Consider the following 21,096-nt stretch of genomic DNA (forward strand, 5'->3'; position numbering starts at 1 on the left):
AGAAAGTGGGACAACATCCTTGGCACCCCTTGCTTAAAAACACTTGAGTATTAATAATGCTGTATTAGTCACACCTGTCTACATGGAAAGAGAAAACCATAACATAGTGCCAGATGTCTCATGGCTACACAGAAAGTTATCCTCAGGGTGACATAGAACAAGTATGCCCATGTTATTTTAAAACCTTTATTTTTCCCACTTGTCGTATTGTGAACATCTTTTCAACTCATTGAACCTCTTAGAACTTCATTTTTTTTCTCGAGAGCTGCACGGTATACATGCGTCATAATGTATTTAGCCTGTGTTTGCATCATTTCCAACTTTTTAGTACTATAAACTATACTGTAATAAACATCTTTGAGCTAAATTTTGAGCACTCTTCTAGTTAAATGCTTTTAAAATTAGTGGTAGGTTATCAGTGAGAGGAAGCTTATATGTCTTCCTTAATGTCTGGTTGAAGAAAAACATTAGTAACTGCACAAATCTATCAAACTTTCACAAACTGTCCAAAAGTAAATCATTAGAAATATAGTAATTTGAAGTTTACTTAAGCTCTACTCATAGAAAATCTTTCCATCCTCAGTTCTAAGTCATCTGGTTGCCTCCCTGCCTTAACATTTCTGTTCTGTTGTGCCTAAAGTTATCAATCTTTTATTTGTGATACTCAGCATGTTGGATTATAATCAGATGCTCATGTGTTTTTGTGCCCCTCTATCCTATGAGTTCCTTGTCATTTATCTCTGCACGCTTATGACCCAACAGAAGATTAGGTTCACGGATTGGATCAATAATGTTTGTTTAATGAATGCATCAAGGAAAGAGTGTGTCAATCTACCACACAGCAACAGGACACTGTTCTCTATTCTGCCTCCTGAAGGACACCCGATTTTACAGATAATGTCATGCTCTTGCAGAGTCACCCAAAGACCCTTTTTTTTAATATGCCTTAATTTTATCTATTTATTTATTTTTCCCCCACAGCCCCAGTAGATAGTTGTATGTCATAGCTGCACATCCTTCTAGTTGCTGTATGTGGGGCGTGGCCTCAGCATGGCCGGAGAAGCGGTGCACGCCCGGGGTCCGAACCCGGGCCGCCAGCAGCGGAGCACGAGCACTTAACCACTAAGCCACAGGGCCGGCCCAAGACCCTTTTGTTTAAGTTTACAATAACAATATGTCTGTGCTAATTCCATTATGAACACTGCTATTTCTAAAACGACAATAAGCAACTTAGGTCAGCTTCCCTAAAAGCAGAGCCTGAGACAGGGATTTTGGTGCCCATGATCTTTGAGGGAGTGCTCTGAGAAGAGAGAAAGTACGGGAAGAAGAAGGAGCGGAGCAAGGCTGTGGTCTCAGCTGGAACCTACTTGCAGCCTGACCTCACTGTGAGCTCTGGAGCATGAATTGTACCTCAGCATTGGTCCCATTTTGAGGCACAGGGACCAGCCTGTTTTGTCCCTGTGTCAGTTAATTATTGGCTGCGTGCTGCCCCCATGGTGGTGGGAAGATGTATAACAGCTCCCCTTTGGCTGAGGCCAATTTTCTGGAGAAGGGGACAGCTGGCCCAAAAAGGGGACTAGGGAGAGCCACCAACAATATTGACTATTTCGCCCCATCCTCGTGACCACCAAATATGAAAAAGTCAGTTGTATCAATAATTCAGATACTTGCTTGAAGCTCATTGTAATGAGATTTCGAACTGCATTAAAACAACTTGTTTCAAGTGATGCTGCAAACTTCTTAGGCCTTCCAGTAAAACCTTCCTCTTACTAAAGATCTTAAAGATTATTTACTGTTACCATTTGGCTTTATTGAGTCTAGAATGCAATGGTTTTTATATTTCCAAATATACCTCTAATAAAGTACTTCCATCTTTAAAAAATATGAAAAGTGTCAGAAAGAGACATTTCTAATTCTTATCTTGGGAGGGGGCATACTTTCTATTTGAAATCCTATAATGTACAACACCCAATAGTACTTGCCATTACTCCCTGAACATTATATCGCTTTATTATCGATATTTAATCTTTGACATGTCCCACTTCTGTGACCCTACTTCATGGGTAATTCCCAGCTTTAATAAAAGTATCCACTGTATGTGCAATTTGAAACTCTCAAGCTGCGTCTGCCAGTGCTACAGATATCGGCTGGCTCAATTTGCCTGGCTAGCTTTTGACCATGGGATCTCAGACTGTCTTCCTTCCTCTTCCCTATTTCTCATAAAAATCCCTCTTTGGGAGTTTGTGGGTTTTGCTGAAGTAGCATCTGGTCTCTGCTCCCCATCTTCCTCTACTCTGACCTCCTTGTCAAAGTCCCTCATATGCCTTCCCCAAGTTTCTGCTCAGCTCAGCACAGCGATATTTGCTTGTGGCCAGGTCAAGCCCACAGAGTGCCGAGAGTCATCCTGACCTGTGCCGGAAGAAGCAGGTTCTCTCCCCAGCTTGGGGCTGCCATTGTCTCCCGAGCTTGAAAGCAGCTGCCCTTGGGCATGGAATCACTTTTGACTCATAAACACCATGGCACCATCTCTCATTCTATCCCTTCACTTGAGGGGCCACCAAATAACCACTTAGGTCTGCTGGACACATGGACATTCTCCACCCTTCTGTCTTCTCTCTCTTTTCCTTCCAGTGGAATCTTCTCAAAACCTCCATGCATATCGACTCATGCAGGTAGGTGTTTTGGAGGCGTTATAAGGGTGTATCTCAATCACTTCCAGAAGCATCTAAATTCTACCTCTGGTCCAGCCCAAACACCCTGTGACAGACAGCTGAGAAAACCCAGGAGGCTTGGAGATGTTAAGGAATTGTCACGATGTCATTTATTCATCCTCTGAATATTTATGAAGTATCTATTGTCTAGAAACTGGGGCTATGATACTAAACAAGACATACATTGTCTTTCCTTTCATGGAACTTACATTCTAATGGTGGGGGGAGACCCAATAAACAAGTAAATAGATATTAAAGTGAGCTGGATGTCTTCCATTGACCCCTCCAAATCCATCCAGTTGTCTGCCTGGAATGCTAACATCTTTGGAGTATGACAATGGACTTTCTTGACCTCTGCCTTTCAGTTGGTTTTGGCCAGTGGGAAACACCAATAGGATATCAGAAAAATGGAGGAGAGAGAGGTCAGAGTATTTATTCTCTTAGGTCCTTCCCTGTGAGTCACCATGAGCTATCTGTCCCTTGAATGAAGACCACAGCTCCAAGATGTGGTGCACCAAATCTTATCAATTACAATTTCTTATCCTTGTCCATTCTGATATTGTCTTAATAGCATTACATGCAGTTCCTAAACATCTTCAGCCTATCCTGTGATTTTATTTCCACATAGAATAAAAAGAAAACTTAGAAAGCTTCAGTTAGGACATTTGCAGAATTAACATCCATACTTTTTGTATGAATTACATCATGTTGTGCCCTCCCCACCAGCATTTTGCATGATCGCCACAGAGATAAAAAAAAAAAAAGCCAATGTTGTCTGGATTTTATGAAAAATAATGTTCATCAAAATCCCTGGGTAACGGATATGATTTTGCCAAAAACCAAACTGATCAACTAGGTTCCCTGTTTAAACCCGTATGGGACCAGTAATTTATTTGTTATTTTTTAATAAAAGTCACATAACATAAAATTCACCATTTTAGCCATTTTAAATTAATATCCAGTGGCTTTTAGAACACACAAAATGTTGTGCAACCATCACCCTGTGGGGCCATGTTTTAAAGCATCTCAGGTACCAAGCACACTTGGCATGAGAGGTTTCTTTGAAACAAAAGTGACAGTATATTCTAAGGGCAAGATTCAGTTGATTTCCAGTGAGCCGGGTGAGAAAGAACGTTTGTATGAGCCACTAACCAGGACCACGTTGGCATCAAGTCTAGGCTGCCGTTCTGATGGGGCAGAAATACTGGGCTCTACTTGATACTTGTGTCCTGTTCTTTGCAGGGCAGAACACCTTCACCTTATTTCCAGCCAATCCTCCTAACCAAATATCACTGCTTCAAGGCGTGGGAAGTTTGCTGAGAAACAATTGTGTTCAAACGATAGGCAAAGGAGGAAGTGGCTTTTGTGTTTTGTGCTTCAAACTCATATATTGGCAAAGGGTGACGTTTCCTTCTTTTCTTGAAATGTGGCTTCCTCTTCTGTGACAGTGAATAAGAAAGATTTGGCTTCTGGTTAGAATGAGTAGAGCCCCTATAGTGCCAGGGTGTACGTTAGCTGGCAACTTGTCGAGAAGCGCCTGCCCAGCCAAGCGGATTAAATGAAGAGGGTTTAAAGAAGATACAATTTATATAAGTGTGCGCAGGTAGAATAGGTTCTGAATCCAATGCCACAGCATGAGGTGGGGGGGTTTCCCCACACATTCAAGCAATTCTCTGACACCATCTGTGTGTTCTACAATGCATCTCAATTGTGACACTATCTACCCAGAGATAGCGTCAGATCCCATAGGTTAATGGCTCAGTCCCACAAGACTGCCTCCCCTCCTACTTCAGAAACCAGTCGAAAGCCTAGATTGTCACTTGTGCTTCTGACTGACCGGCTATAGATTGGAGGTTCCCATGACCCCCTCCTCAAGTCCTATTAATTTGCTAGGGTGGCTCATGGAACTCAGAGAAACATTTTACTTACTAGATTACTGGTTTGTTATGAAAGGATGTAACTCAGGAACAGCCAGATGGAAGAGATGCATAGGGCAAGGTACGGAGACGGGGCTTGGAGCTTCCATGCCCTCTCCAGGTGTGCCACTTCCCAAATTTCCAGGTCTTCACCAACCTGGAAGCTCTCCGAACCCACCTTTTTGTATTTTTCTAGAGGCTTCATTGCATAAGCATTGATTGATTGGATTGATTAAATTATTTGCCATTGGTGATTGAACTCAATCTCCATCCCCTCTCCCCTCCCTGGATATCAGGGGGTAGGACTGAAAATTCCAAATCTCTAATCTCTTGGCTGGCTCCACTGGCAACCAGCCCCCCTTAGGTGCTCTCCAAAAGTCACCTCATTAGCATAAACCCACTTATGCTGGAATGGGGCTTGTTATGAATAACAGGTCACCCATTTCACCTTTATGGCTCAGGAACTGAGGAGGAGAGACCAAATACAACAAAAGATGCTCCCATGGCTCCTATTGCTCAGGAAATTCCAAGGGTCTTAGGATCTTTGTGCCAGAAACAGGATGAAGACCAAATATATATTTTTTATTATAAATCACAACATCACAGCAGGGCTAAGAGAAACCAACAGAGGATGGTGGGACACCCTGGGAGTAGCAATATGAGGGATCGCTTATCATTCCTTGGATTAAAGGAGATACCCTTTGATCCAAGGGGATGGAGCAGTTACAGGAACCTGGAAAGGGGCTTAGCCTGTGACAGAAGAATTGAACCACTGCCCAAATGTGCAGTCTCTGCAGGGAAGGGGGAGTTTCTTCATCTCTCTCTTCTCTAGCCCTCTTCTCTCCTTCCACGGCTACCATTTTCAAACTCATTTGGAAGAAAGAGCACAAGAGTGGGCTGATAATACAATCCATACAGGACAACCTACCAGTGCACAGAGCAGAGTAGAGAGGGATGGAGAGCAGATTCTTTCCCAGTTGCCCAAAGTGAATTGTTATAAACTTGTTAAAATTTGAGAGGCAGCCACACCCCATTGAATTTTTTTCCTCCTCCTTCCTCTCATTGAGATAAAATGAGTACATGAGGAAGGGCTGTCTGCTTTGGCTGAAGCAGAGGCAACTCCTTCTGGTTATACCAGGAACACGACTGTCTCTTCCAGGCCGAATTTTTCCCACCACGAGTCCATTGTTTAAGTAAACCAACATTCCCTCTCTTTCATGGGTCTGGTTTCCCCAAGAACACAGTGAACCATCCCCTCTCCCTGTGCTGCATCACCATAAACCCACAGCCAGAAGATAAGCACCAGGTTAAAACACCACCAGATCCTGAATTCAGTCACTGCTGAGACACTCCCATCAATGTTGTCATTCAATGGTGACTCCTGAGGACACCTTTCCCCTGAGACCCACTCCCAGCCTGTCCTCAGCTTCTTACAGTAACACTGAGATTTCCTCAGAGTCCTCCCAACTTGGGCAAGAAACATTCTGAAATGTTCTCTGTATTAATGTTCAGGGACTGGGGACATTGGTAGATGTAATTTGAGTGTGTATGTGCAGTAGTTTCTACGCAGGTATTCTACTTTTCAGACACAGATAAAATAGTGTGGCTACTCAATGCACCAAGAAAAAGGATAACTGATCACATTTTTTCATGATGTGAAGTCTTTAGAGAGTAAATGTCATGCTTAGGAGCACAGACTATGGAGCTAACTCTTCACGTCCAAATTCCAGCTCAATCCCTTACTAGATATTTGTATTGACAGAGTTATTTGCCTTATTGGTGCCTCAGTTTCTTCATCTCTCAGTTGGCAATAATGATCAGCATACCTACTTTGTAGGTTTATGGAGAGTATTAAAGGAGTTCATGTTTGAAAAATGCTTGGAACACCTAGTGTATTCCCAGTGCTGTACCTATATATTAGAAATAAAATTTAGAAATTCTTCTGACACTGCCTGTGAGCCCCAGAGGGTGAGACTGTTGCCTGGATGTATGTAGAAAGCACTCCATGACATATGATGAATAAATGAGTGAACAACATTGGCAAATGCATTACCAATGTCACCTATGTCACCCTACAGGCATTCCCAAGCCGAAACACACGCAGACATTCCTGCTCTGTCCTGCATCACATTCCCTGGAGGAATCACTGGGGCTTCTTGGACCCTGGTAACCATGCCCACTAAAGGTTCTTTTCTGTCAGCAAAGTCCAGTCTTTGTCCAATTGCTGCAGCTCACAGGGTCTGCACTCTGATCCTTGTCTTCACTCGAGGGAGAAGTGCCATCCCCAGAGCTGGGCACACGCAGAGCCTGAGCCTTGGAGAAAATGTTTCCCTGACCCTGGGGTAGGTAGAAGAGCGCAGGGACAGAGTGGGATTTGGGGAAAATCCTCCAGGTGTTGTCAGCAGGGATGGAGGCAGGGGATGTGTCAGCAAGGACTGGTCTGGTTGGTGGGCCTCGGTGGTTAAATAGTAGGGCGGGCTGGGAAGTTTCGTAGGTTCTAGCATAATACAATCAATATGACGGTCATGAAATCAGAATCAGCCTAATTTAGGGGAAATTAACACAATGTCAGCTGTTCCCTGACTCTCTAATCCAGTAGTGACTTATAATAAGGGTATTTGTGTTCTATCATCTCCTTTTCATTGATTGGCTAGAGTAATTATTCTTTACATAGCCTGTCTATTTTTACATAGTAAAGAAAAAGTGAGTTTTAAAACAACCCTCCTTGGAAAAGTCTCCCTAACATATTGGATTAATAACAGAAGCCACGACAGGAAATTCACCACATATCTTGAGCTTTAGTCTCTGGTTTTAGATCTTCCTAACTGGTAAATTACCTTGACTTCTGCCTTCTTTCTTGAGATTAGTCCACTAAGGACTAAGTAGGAGTGCAACCTCATGCCATGTGAGAAGTGGTGGGACTCTAGGAAGAGGTTTGTTTCATTCTATCAGTGTGTGTGTGTGTGTGTGTGTGTGTGTGTGTGTGTGTGTGACAGTTTTTGCTGCATCTTGCAGTGCGGGCCAGTGTAGACTCCATTTCTAGGGAAAAAATTTCCCGAACCACTTTCTCTGGACTTTATTTTCACTGATGGCTTCATCGGCACTGTCCAATAGCAACATTAAGCACACTCTATTATAGAATTTAAATATTTTTTTTAGTAGCCACATTTTAAAAAAGGAAAGCGAACAGGTGAAACTAATTTTAATGGTATATTTTAACCCACTATAACCAAGATATCATCAATGTGGGTGCAGTCTATACAAAACTAATAATGAGAGAGTTTACATTTTTTTCCTGGGTTTCATAAATCCAGTGTGTACTTCCCACTTACAGCACAATCTCCATTTGTAAGTTGAGTTTTTTCAGACATACGTTCTCTGTACTGAGATTTAATGTTCACAGTTGTCAAATAAGCGTCACTAGGAGTGGGGTGGATGATAATTTCACTACTGATTTAAGCTCTAATGGAGCTATGAACACCAACTGGTCAATGGGTTAATCAAATGAATAGTCATATATTACAGAAGACTGGTATGATTTGGGATTTAGAAAAAGACTGTGGACCGTGTGTCCTGACAGGGGGCACCAGGGATTTTGTTGTTGAGAGTGACAAGGACAAGAAGAGAATAAAGTCATACTCATAAGTGTCTGACAACATAGGGGAGAAGAAATGACCTGCCGTAGTCCTGAGTTTTGACCTCGAGCTTTCTGTTCTGGACCCAAATCTCTTTGATGATGTCCCAGGACACAGGTCAGATTAATCCCCACAGGGAGAGAGGGAGTGTAGAAGCACAAGGCATCTGACATAATTGTCCTGGGAAGGCAGGTTTCCCTGCCAGACTATAACTCTGATCCACTTTCACAATTTATTTTTATAGGGTAAGAGGAAAAGAAGTATGATGGTCAAATCATCACAGAGGAAGTGACATGATTGTGGAAACCAATCCAAACCAAAGCCTGGTTTGAGCATCTCCACCCCTTTGAGGATGTCCAGTTACATATTCAAGAGGCCAGTTACTAGAATCACATCCTATCCTGCCAATGAGATCAGATGCCATCAATGGGAGGAAACCTTGGAGCAGCCCCAACAACTCTGCTGGCAGAAGAGACGGCAAGGTCTCCAGGCCTGCAGAGTACAGGAGAACTGTTAAGTCCTTTTGACCTTGCCAAAGCCCTGCCGAAACTTGCACCTAGTTGCACAGGTGCATCCCTGCCAGGTGTGCTCACAGGTGGTCTGAACTCCAGTCCCATGCCCACCCCTGCCTAGTCTTCAGATTCGGCAGAGATGATCCCAGGAGCTGGTCTGTACATCCCACAGCTCCTTTGCAAACAACTTCTGGTGACTGAGGAGGATATCAGGAAACAGGAAGGGAAAGTGAAGATGGCAAGAGAGACACTGGCGGTAGCACTAATGCAGACAGACTCGCTAGCGAGGTAGGGAGAGTGAGGGGCCAAGAAGGACGTCCGGACAAACACGATGAAGAAAAGAGAAAACGGCGCAGATGACATGCAGCTCACACTACATTAATGCCTCTGCAGGGGTCCTGATGTCTTCTTGCTTTAAGCTCTTGAAACTTTAATATATACCAATAGTTTTCTTTTCTTTGATTCCTTTGCATGACAGAGAAGATACAGACAGTGATCCTTCGGAGGTGAGAGATTGGGTTTCAGTGAAGAGAGAAAGGAGATCTTTCCTTCTCACTTTGTTCTCTCATTTTCCTTTCCTGAGTGTCATGTACTTGTATTTTAAGATCAACAGAGAGTTATCACAGTCAGGGGATTCTTTAGAGTTTTGCCCTCACAGTCACAGAGAAAACATACCTAGTCCAAATGGACTGTCCTTTTTGCGTAATATTGCAACAGATTCCAACATAGTATTTCACTAAAGAGCTGTTATATCTGTCTTCTCAAAAAAGACACCTACTTCTGGGTCTCTATTTTTCTGGTATTTGTTGCATGTTGAATCACAGTTCCATATAATGAAATACTGGATTTTCCCTGTTTTTAGATTTATATGCATTGGAAATTTGATTCATGAAAATTGATGTCCCATTGCGGTATCATGCTGTCAGGAGAACGACTGTTTTCAGCATCACAAGTCTCACAATAAGCCAGTGTGTTGGGATTTGTCTATTTGCCTGATCGAGCATGTTGCACTCTTCAAATCCTCTTTATCATTACTTACTTTTACCCACAGATTTATCAGTTTCTGAGAGCAATGTGTTAAACAATAATAGAGTATCTTAGTATTTATATCTTCCCTAAAAATGAGTTATTTTTTAGGTAAATCTTCTCTCCTCTATTCTTCCATGGGTAATCATCTGGAATTTTGGTTCGAATGTGTTTTTAATGTCTTGTTTTAAAACTAATACTAAATTAGACAGACTGTTTTTTCCTTTCCTCGTGACTCCTGTTTTGTTTCCCTGGGTTCACATTTCTTCTTCCTGATGCACATTCTTTACCGGTTCTTTCACTGCAGGCCTGTGGGAGGTCAACTTTGAGTCTGTTTGTAGGTCAGATAACGTCTTTCTTTCTTTGACACATAGTTTGAATAGGTGTTTAATTTAGCTTTGGAGTAATTTTTTTCCTTCTTTGTCAAGTTATTTAATATTTCTGAGCCTCCATATCTTTAGCTTAAAATGGGAATAAAACCCTAAAAATGGTGACTGTAACTGAGATAATACACGCAGAGCTTGCCAGTCATGTTGCTTAGCAGAAATTAAATAGTCAATAACGGTAACTATTATTAATCATTAGAATGATATTATTATAATAATGTAATATATCATAATAATATATTTAATGTGTAATTATTATTATACATTAATTTATAACTATAATGTACAGTGTATAATGTATAATGTATGCAATGTATAATAATAATATATTAATATTATTAATCATGATAATCTTCAGAGTGTGCATTCTCAGAGAATCACTGCTTAAGACTGAGAATGTGAAGCTCACACACAAAAAGTCTGAGAGAGTGGCATGACTGTGAATTTAATTCTCAGCCCTTGGGTATGTTCAGCTGTGGTCGTCTACACAGTGTGCACAGATAATGTAATCTGTTCCCACAGACCCACGGCAGAACAGCGCAGCCTGCCTCATGCCTGGATGCTCTGGGCTGCTTGTTGTCGGGGCCAATGCTGTGAGGCTAGTTGGACTCTGTACAGAGAAAGATGAAAAAAGACTCTTTCTTTTCCCTCAGATTTCCTCCCCCCCCCCCGAGTTTTATTCACTTTTACATCCAGAGCAGATACTCTCTTCCCAGAGCCTTGGTGTTACTCTGGGATTCAGGGTCTCCAGACACCTAGTCATTTCAGCTCCCAAGGCCCAAGGTGACTGCAGAGTCATGTCTCACCCATTCCTCTCATCTTGGCCTGTTTCCCGTCATGGAGGACCCATGAGTGGGGAGAGGAGCCATCGAGGGAGATTGATCTGGAAGTCCTGGTGAATCTGAGCTTCAGAGAATGAAGCAGAAAAGGGGAACGTGAGACTGCCAGTGCTTCAGTGGGGGAGGAATATGGAGGAACCGAGAGGGGTGTGATGGCTGCACAGAGTCAAGGGGAGGGATGTTCCAAAGTTTCCTAATAGGGAAAACTTGCACTGAAGTGGGGGTTCAATTTTACATGATGGCAATGTCTGTGCTGGTTTCACCAATTCTGGTGTCCCTGAGGGATGAACTGGTGTGACACCACAGGACAGAAGTTACGGTCACTTTCAGGACTTAAGGAAGTTGAAACCTTTCAGCTTAGTCCCCTGTGAGCCAGTCAGGGCCCAAGTCTAGAAAGGCTCGGAGCCTGTGTCCGTCCAATGTGGTTTCGTTCTGTTCCAGTCAAGCTGCTCCGGACCCCATCTGGGAAATGGGACCTCAGATCTAGTCAGATCTAGTCATCGCAGCTTCCGTAGGTCGCCACGAGGCAGGTAATAGCCCAGGCGTCGTCATTGGACCTCATAGTTGCCCTCCTTCTTCTGCCGGCAGACAAGTGACTTGTGAGGTGACGAGGGCGCATCAGAATGGTCCAGTCAGCTGCCCAGTATGGGAGACTCCAGGGGAAGGAGATGCCAAAGCCACAGAGACCCGAAGCCTCCTGTGTCTCTCTCTTCCTTTTGTCCACTTAATTTTCACCCTCCGTCCTTCTTTTCCTTCCCTTTTCCCTCTTTCGGCTCTCTCTCCCTCTCTTTCCCCTGCATGTTCTAGCTTAATTGAGGTATTAACGACATACAGTAAACTGCATATATTTAAAGTGAACAATTTGATACATTTTGATTATAACTTATTGAACCATCACCACAATAAAGAAAAGGAACGCCCATCCTCCCCAAATTTCCTCATGCTCATTTTAATTCCTCCTTCCCTGTCGTCTGCAAACACATTCTCATTCCCAGGCAACCAGTGATCCGGTATATGTCCCTATAGATTTTCCTGTATTTTCCAAGAATTTTTATAAATGAGATCATATACTATGTACTCATTTTTTACCGGCTTCATTCACTCAGCATAATTTTTCTGAGATTCATGCTTGTCATTGCATGTACTATGAATTCATTCCTATCCCCAACCCTTCCCTGGCAGCACTGTACACAAGCCCGAGCACTTTCCAGGTTGGCGTGAGATCCAATAGTACTGCTGCATCCCCAAAAGTGGGAATGCACCTTGGTGCAACTCTGGGAGGGGTTGGCGGCAGCCCTGGACCCACACATGAATGCTTTCCTGGATGGCTGGAAAGCCCACCGTGCCACTGGAGTCCCAATGATCGGCCAATGCTCAGACCCGTGAAGAAGCCCCACCCACCAAGCACAGAGGCTGCCATGAGCATAAGAAAAGGCAGCAGCAGATACACGTGCACATGCAGATGCTTTCCCAGATGCACACACACCCATAGCAGTGCTGCGCTCTCACAACTGGGTACTTGCCTCCGTGTGGCGGGAGCTCTGAGCCCAGTGTGAATGCTTTCCCAGCTGGCTGGAACACCCACTGTACCCACACAACTTCCAGCATATGGGGGGGATCAGAAACACAGCTCATGCTTCCCCCACAGCAGTAGCAGGTGGAATCTGCGACCTGATACTACCACAAATACTCAGGCAAAAGATTAGTTCATCAAACACCATAAGAAACTACAGTAACAATTCAGAGCAGAAGGAAATGACAAATCTCCAGAAACCAACCTTGAAGTCACAGAAATTTACAATCTAAATGACAGAGAATTCAAAATAACTGTCATAAAGAAACTCACCAAGTTACAGGAATGTTCAGACAGTTCGATGAACTCAGAAATAAAATTAATGAGGAAAAGGAATACTTCATCAAAGAGACTAAAACTATTAAAAAAAAACAAGCAGAAATTCTGGATATGAAGAACATAATTAGTGAGATAAAAAAGAATCTAGAATCCTTAAAAAATAGATCTGATATTATGGATGAAAGAATTAGTGATTTAGAGGATAGAAATATAGAAATGCTTCCAGTGGACAAGGAGAGAGAAGTCAGATTTTTTAAAAATGAAGGAATTCTTGGAGAAATATATGACTCAATTATAAAAGCAACATAAGAATTATACGTATTCTGGAGGGAGAAAAGAAGGAGAAAGGAGCAGAGAGCTTGTTCAAAGAAATAATAGCTGAGAACTTCCCAAACCTGGGCAAGAACCGGAGTTATAAATACATGAAGCCAACAGAATGCCTAATTACATCAATGCTAAAAGACCTTCTCCAAGGCATATAATAGTAAAATTGGCAAAAGCCAATGACAAAGAAAAAATATTAAGGGAAGCGAGACAGAAGAAAATAACCTACAAAGGAACCCCTATCAGGCTTTCAGTATATTTCTTGGCAGAAACTTTACAGGCAAGGAAAGAATGGAATGATATATTAAAAATAGTGAAAGACAGAAACTTTCAGCCTAGAATACTCTATCCAGTGAAACGATCCTTATGATACAATGGAGAAATAAAAGTTTTCCCGGATAAACAAAGTCTGAGGGAGTTCATCGCCACTAGATCTCCTCTACGAGCAATGATCAAGAACGCCCTCATACCTGAAACAAAAAGAAGGCAAATGTCTACAAAGCTTTGAGCAAAGAGATAAATAGACAGACAAAATCAGAAAGCTACAGCTCTGTTTCACAATAGGGTAGCAAATACTTAATTATAACTTAAAAGAAGAAGGGAAGGGAAGCATCAAAAGTAACTATAAACACTTCAGCTTAGTCACAAACGCACAACACAAAAATGAATAACTTGTGACAACAATAACTCAGAAGGAGAAGAGGAAAGGGATGGAACCTGCTTAGACTAATGGAGACAAGAGGCTATCAGAAGATGGACTATCTCATCTATGAGATCTTCATACAAACCTCACAGTAACCATCAAACAAAAAATCAGAGCAGAGCCATACATCATAAAAAAAGAGAAAACCTCCACAGACAACCCCCAAAATGAAATGGCAGTCAGAAACACAAAGGAAGAGAAACAATGGAAATATAGATTAGGTGGGATTAAGTCCTCATGTATCAATAATCACTCTAAATGTAAATCGATTGAATTCTCCAATCAACAGACACAGAGTTGTGGGGTGGATTAGAAAACAAGACCCAACAATATGCTGCCTCCAGGAAACACATCTCAGCTCTAAAAACAAACAGGCTCAGAATGAAGGGATGAGAGACAATACTCCAAGCAAATGGCAAATAAAAGAAAGTATGTGTTGCCATACTTATACCAGACAAAGCTGACTTCAAGATAAAAAAGTCTATGAGATACAAAGAGGGGCGATATATAATGATAAAGGGGACTTTCCACCAAGAGGACATAACACTTATAAAGATATATGCACCTAACACAGCAGCACAAAAGAATATATAGCAACTATTAATAGACCTAAAGGGAGAAATTAACAGCAACACAATAATAGCAGGGGACCTGAACAACCCACTTACATCCATGGATAAATCATGCAGAGAAAGACAACAAGTAAATAGTGGAATTAAGTGAAACATATGATCAGATGAACTTAATCGATATATATAAAGCATACCCTCCCAAAACAGCAGAATACACATTCTTCTTCAGTGCACATGGAACATTCTCAAAGATAGACCATATGTTGTGAAACAAGGCAAGCCTGAATAAATTTAAGATGGAAATCATATCAAGCTTCTTTTCTGACCACAATGCTATGACACTAGAAATCAACTACAAGAAAAAAGATGGGGAAGTCACAAATATGTGGAGACTAAAGAACACACGACTGAAGAACCATTGGATCAATGAACAAATCAAAGGAGAAATCAAAAAATACCTGAAGACAAATGAAAATGAAAAGACAACAAAACAACTGTTATGGGACGCAGCAAAAGCAGTTCTAAGAAGGAAATTCATAGCAATACAAGCGCACCTCAACAAACAAGAAAAATACCAAATAAGTAACCTTAAACTACACCTAATAGAACCAGAAAATGAAGAACAAATGAAGACCAAAGTCAGCAGAATGAGGGAAATAATAAAAATTAGAGCAGAAATAAATGAAATAGAGACTAAAAAAAACAGTAGAAAGGATCAATGAAACAAAGAGCTGGTTCTTTGAGAAGATTGAAACAAAATTGACAGACCCTTAGCCAGACTCACTAAGAAAAAAAGAGAGAAGGGTCAAAGACATAAAATTAGAAATGAAAGAGGAGAAATTACAACAGATACCACAGAAATCCAAAGGACAATCAAAGAATACACTGAACAACTTACATGCCACCAATTTCAATAACCTAAAAGAAATAGATAAATTCTTCGATTCATACAACCTCCCAAAACTGAATCAAGAAGAAATAGAGAAAATGAACAGACCAATCACAAGTAAAGAGATCAAAATGGTCATCAAAAACCTCCCAAAAAACAAAAGTCCAGGACCAGATGGCTTCTCTGGAGAATTCTACCAAATATTCAAACAAGATTTAATACCTATGCTTCTCAAACTATTCCAAACAGTTGAAGAAGATGGAACACTTCCTAATTCATTCTATGAGGCCAACATCACCCTGACAGCAAAAGCAGGCAAGGACAGCACAAAGAAGGAATATTACAGGCCAAAATCACTGATGAACACAGATGCAAAAATCCTCAACTAAATATCAGCAAATCGAACACAGCAATATATTAAAAGGATCATATACCATGATCAAGTGGAAATTATACCAGGGATACCGGGATGGTTCAACATCCACAAATCAATCAATGTGACACACCACATTAAGAAAATGAGGAATAAAAATCACATGATCCTCTCCACAGATGCAGAGAAAGGATTTGACAAGATCCAACATCCATTTATGATAAAAACTCTCAATAAAATGGGTATAGAAGGAACGTACCTCAACACAGTAAAGGCCATATATTACAAACCCACAGCCAACATCATACTTAATGGTGAAAAATTTAAAGCCATTCCTCTGAGAACAGGAAGAAGACAAAGGTGCCCACTCTCGCCACTCGCATTCAACATAGTACTGGAGGTTTTGGCCAGAGCAATTAGGCTGGAAAAAGAAATAAAAGGAATCCAAATTGGAAAGGAAGAAATGAAACTCTTGCTGTTTGCAGATGACATGATTGTAAATATAGAAAACCCTAAAGAATCCATCAGAAAACTATTAGAAATAATCAACAACTACAGCAAAGTTGCAGCGTACAAAATCAACTCACCCCAATCAGTTGCAAGTCTATACTCTAATAATGAACTAACAGATAGAGAACTCAAGAATACAGTCCCATTTACAACTGCAACAAAAAGAAAAAAGTGTCTAGGGATAAATTTAACCAAAGAGGTAAAAGACCTATACAATGAAAACTATAAGACATTATTAAAAGAAATCAATGATGACCTGAAGTAATGGGAAGATATTCCATGCACATGGATTGGAAGAATAAACACAGTTAAAATGTCCATATTACCTAAAGTAATCTACAGATTCAATGCAATCCCAATCAGAATCCCAATGACATTCTTCATAGTAATAGAACACAGAATCCTAAAATATGTGTGGAATAACAAAAGACCTCGAATAGCCAAAGCAATCCTGAGAAGAAAGAACAAAGCTGGAGGCATCACAATCCTAACTTGAAAATATATTACATAGCTATAGTAATCAAAATGGCATGGTACTGGCACACAAGCAGACTCATAGATCAATGGAACAGAACTGAAAGCCCAGAAAGAAAACCACACATCTGTGGTCAGTTAATCTCTGACGAAGGAGCCAAGATCATACAATGGAGAAAGGAAAGTCTCTTCAATAAATGCTGTGGGGAAAACTGGACAGCCACATGCAAAAGAATGAAAGTAGATCATTATCTTCCACCATACACCAAAATTAAAACGAATTGGATAAAAGACTTGAATCTAACACTTGAAACATAAAACTCCTAGAAGAAAACATACGCAGTACAGGATTTGACATTGGTCTTAGCAGCATCTTTTCCAATACCGTGTCTACTCAGGCAAGGGAAAGAAAAGAAAAAATATACAAATGGGACTACATGAGACTAAAAGGATTCTGCAAGGCAAAGGAAACGATGAATAAAACAAAAAGATAGGGCCGGCCCCGTGGCTTAGTGGTTAAGTGCGCGCTCTCTGCTACTGGCGGCCCAGGTTCGGTTCCCAGACGCACATAGACGCACCTCTTGTCCGGCCATGCTGAGGCTGCGTCCCACATACAGCAACTAGAAGGATCTGCAACTATGACATACGACCATCAACTGGGACTTTGGGGAAAAGAAAAAGGAGGAGAATTGGCAACAGATGTTAGTTCAGAGCCGGTCTTCCTCAGAAAAAAAGAGGAGGATTAGCACGGATGTTAGCTCAGGGCTGATCTTCCTCACAAAAACAAAAAAAAATGAAAAGACAACCCACCAACTGGGAGAAAATATTTGCAAATCATATAGCTGACAAGGGGTTAATCTCCAAAATATATAAACAACTCAAACAACCCAACAACAAAAAAAACAGATAATCCAATCTAAAAATGGGCAGAGGATATGAACAGACATTTTTCCAAAGAAGATATACAGAAGGCCAACAGACACATGAAAAGATGTATAACATCACTAATTATTAGGGATATTCAAATCAAAACTACAATGACAGATCACCTTACACCTGTCAGAATGGCTATAATTCCCAAGACAAAAAATAACAAATGTTGGAGAGGATAAGGAGAAAAGGGCACCCTCACACACTGCTGGTGGGAATGCAAACTGGTGCAGCCACCAGGGAAAATAGTATGGAGATTTCTGAAATAATTAAAAATAGAAATACCATACCTTTCAGCTATCCAACTACTGGGTATTTATCCAGAGAAATTGAAATCAACAATTCAAAGAGATTTATGCACCCCTGTGTTCACTGTGGCATTATTCACAATAGCCAAGACATGGAAGCAACCCAAGTGCCCTGCTACAGATGAATGGGTAAAGAAGATGTGGTATGTATTATATACAATGGAATACTACTTAGCCAGAAAAAACAAAAGACAAGATCATCCTGTTTGCAACAACCTGGATGGACCTTGAGGGTATGATGTTAAATGAAATAAGCCAGACAAAGACAAATATGCATGATTTCACTCATATGTAGTAGATAAACATACACAGGGATAAAGAGAACAGATTAGTGGTTACCAGAGGGGATGGGGGCTGGGGGTTGAGTGAAAGAGTTAAAGGGGCACATATGCATGGTGATGGATAAAAGTCAGACTACTTGTGGTGAGCACGATGCAGTCTATACAGAAATTCACAAATAATAATGAACACCTGAAATTACACAATGTTAACACCATTTATAATTTCAATAAAATAATGAAAAAAAATAATTCATTCTTTTTTATGGTTGAATAGTATTCAATTGTGGGGATATACCACAATTTGTGTATCCGTTCACCAGTAGATGGACATTTGGGTTGTTTTCCGTTTTTGTCTACTATAAATTGGTTGTTATCAACATGTGTGTACAAGTCTGTGTATAGACATACGGGTTTATTTCCCTTGGATGGATTCCTAGGGGAGGAATGGCTGGGTAGACGTACGTAATTATTAAAGACGCATCCAAGCTATTTTTCACCAGCACTCGATGAGAGTTTCAGTGAATTGACATCTTCAACAACACTTGCTATAGTCAGTCTTTTTAATTTTAGCCATTCTCAAGTATGGTGGAATCTCATGATGACTGTCACTTACATTTCCCCAATGACTCATGTTGTGAAGGAGAAGGCAAGCCACACACAGACTGGGAGAAAACATCTGCAAAACATATCCCTAGAAAAGGACTTGTATTTATAATATATAAAGAGCTCTTATAACCCAATAGTAAGAAGACAAGCAACACGTCATGGCTTACCAGCAGACAGCAGATCAGGCCTGTGATGAGCACCAGGATTCCCGCCAAGCAGATGAGGATGAGGGCCCAGACGGGGTGGTCTGGGGAGACAAGTGCTGGGGTGAGCCACCTCCTGTCATCGCCCAAGGGCTCCTGCTGACCCCACTGTGCCTCAACCGTCCTTGACAAGGGTTGGCCAACTTTCCTCATCATCCAAAACCCTGTGCGCATGGTTCTCTTCGATGAGGCACAGCATCAAGATACTCGCCCCCTACCATGGGCTGGGGCTTCCTGCAGGTTTACTAGGCTTCTCAGTCGAGGTGTCATCTCTGTTGGCAGAATATTCTGGAAGTGAATGAAATGGAGAATGCATGTGAATGTGTTTCACTCTTTTTAATAAAACTTTTTAGACACAGAAAAATAAAGGGAGAGTCTCACAAACATCCATCATCTAATTTAACCATGTATATTCCATCCAATTAAAACAATATTTCATCAATGTATAAATTATTAACACTTGCCACCCTTGATTCATCCCATGTTTTCAATGAAATATTAAAGTCAAGTAAACATCATCATGTTTCACCCCATTTTACTTTCCATCTCTAAAAAGTGAGCACACTTTGCTACAAAATCCAAGACCATTATCACAGAACAAAAGTTTAATAAATTAAACCAAATTCATACCTCTGGGCACAGAGGACTGAATTTGGGGTGGACTATCTTATGACGGCCGGGGGGAGAATGGGTCATCACAGTTGGCAAGCCTATGGGATCTCTCTAAATTTGTAAATTCCCACTCAAAATTGTTCTTCCGTGCCTAGAAACACATTCATCCCCTTCTCCTTTATCTATCTGCTTAATATTCATTTTCTAGGATTAACCTACAATGTAATATCCTGCAGGAAGTCTTCTCTGATTTCCACCTGCAAGTATGAGTTTGTTCACATCAAATAATTGATAATTTTCAATTTTCTATTCTTGTTATTGCCAGCTACAACATAAACTCCAGGAGGGTAGGACACAAAGCACCCAATGGGCATGGGAGGAGGGGTGCAGGTCCCCCTACTTGTACCTCTACCCAGACAACCTCTTAGAGGAGTGCTGTCTGATATGGAGCAGCAACAAGTCTCTTTTTGAATTAAAATTAATTTTAGTTAAATAAAAGAAAAATTCTAGTACCTCAGTAACATTAAAAATCAGTAACAATAAAGACCAGTCACAATACCATCCTTCAAGCACTCAACAGCCACATGCAGCTATGCACTGGACAGCACAGATAGAACATTCCACCACTGCAGAAAGTTCTAGCGCATTGCTGCTCATCTAGAGCGGGACTTGGCAAACTATAGCCTGTGGACCAGAAACCACATCCACCCCCAAACCTGTAAGTCTGCTTCACACACAGCTGGAGGCCCTCACTGACCATCCGGCCAGTGGCTCTCAGTGCAGAGATGAGGAAACAAAAGTCCAGAAAGAGGAGGTGACTAGTTTGAGGTCGCAGAGCTGTCTAGGAGAAGGTGAGGGCCTCCCATACTACACTGGTGTCCTTTACTCTCTCTCAATGGTGGCTAAAGACTGGGGGACTATGCCACCTCCTGCCAGCCTGAGCAAGTTCAATGTTCTCTCAGCCCCAGGCCTCCAGAGTCCCCAGAAAGGCCTCACTTCCTTTCCCAATGACCAGGGAGCCTTACCATCCCCAAGGACACTCTTCCTGGTCCAGGGTCAAGTTCTGCAGCTGGGTACCATTCTGGGTCAGCCACAGGAATTCCTCATAGATGGCAACTCTGTCCAGTCTCTGTGCCAAGGCGGCAAGGTACACAGGGAGTCCACTCCAGTGTGGTTACTGTGGGGGACAGACCTGGAAGGGCACAAAGGATAATCAAGGGTGTCTGGAATTCTACCCTGAATCTAGATTCCCTGCTTCTGGGTCCTGTCCAAGAGAACTTTCTGCAATAATGTAAACATTTGTCTGCACTACCAAATACACTCATTATTAGCCTCATGTTGTTATCGAGCACTTAAAATGTGGCTAGTGTGTGTGAGTGAGGAACTGAATTTCTCATGTAATTTCATTTCAAGTAATTAATTTATAAATAAATA

General features: G+C 41.4%; 1 long non-coding RNA gene across 1 annotated transcript in view; it reads right to left on the reverse strand.

Moving 5' to 3' along the window:
* The window catches only part of LOC131401805 (uncharacterized), a 39,526-nt gene extending 18,816 nt beyond the window's left edge, over nt 1-20,710 (reverse strand). The window contains exons 1-2 of the long non-coding RNA XR_009217985.1: nt 20,688-20,710; nt 19,015-19,322 (exon numbers count right to left, since the gene is read on the reverse strand). This is a non-coding gene — a long non-coding RNA (uncharacterized LOC131401805). The remainder of the gene's footprint in view (nt 1-19,014; nt 19,323-20,687) is intronic.
* Between the last annotated feature and the right edge of the window lie 386 nt (nt 20,711-21,096).

This window comes from Diceros bicornis, assembly GCF_020826845.1.
Source record: "Diceros bicornis minor isolate mBicDic1 chromosome 16 unlocalized genomic scaffold, mDicBic1.mat.cur SUPER_16_unloc_1, whole genome shotgun sequence".
Classification (NCBI taxonomy): Eukaryota; Metazoa; Chordata; class Mammalia; order Perissodactyla; family Rhinocerotidae; genus Diceros; species Diceros bicornis.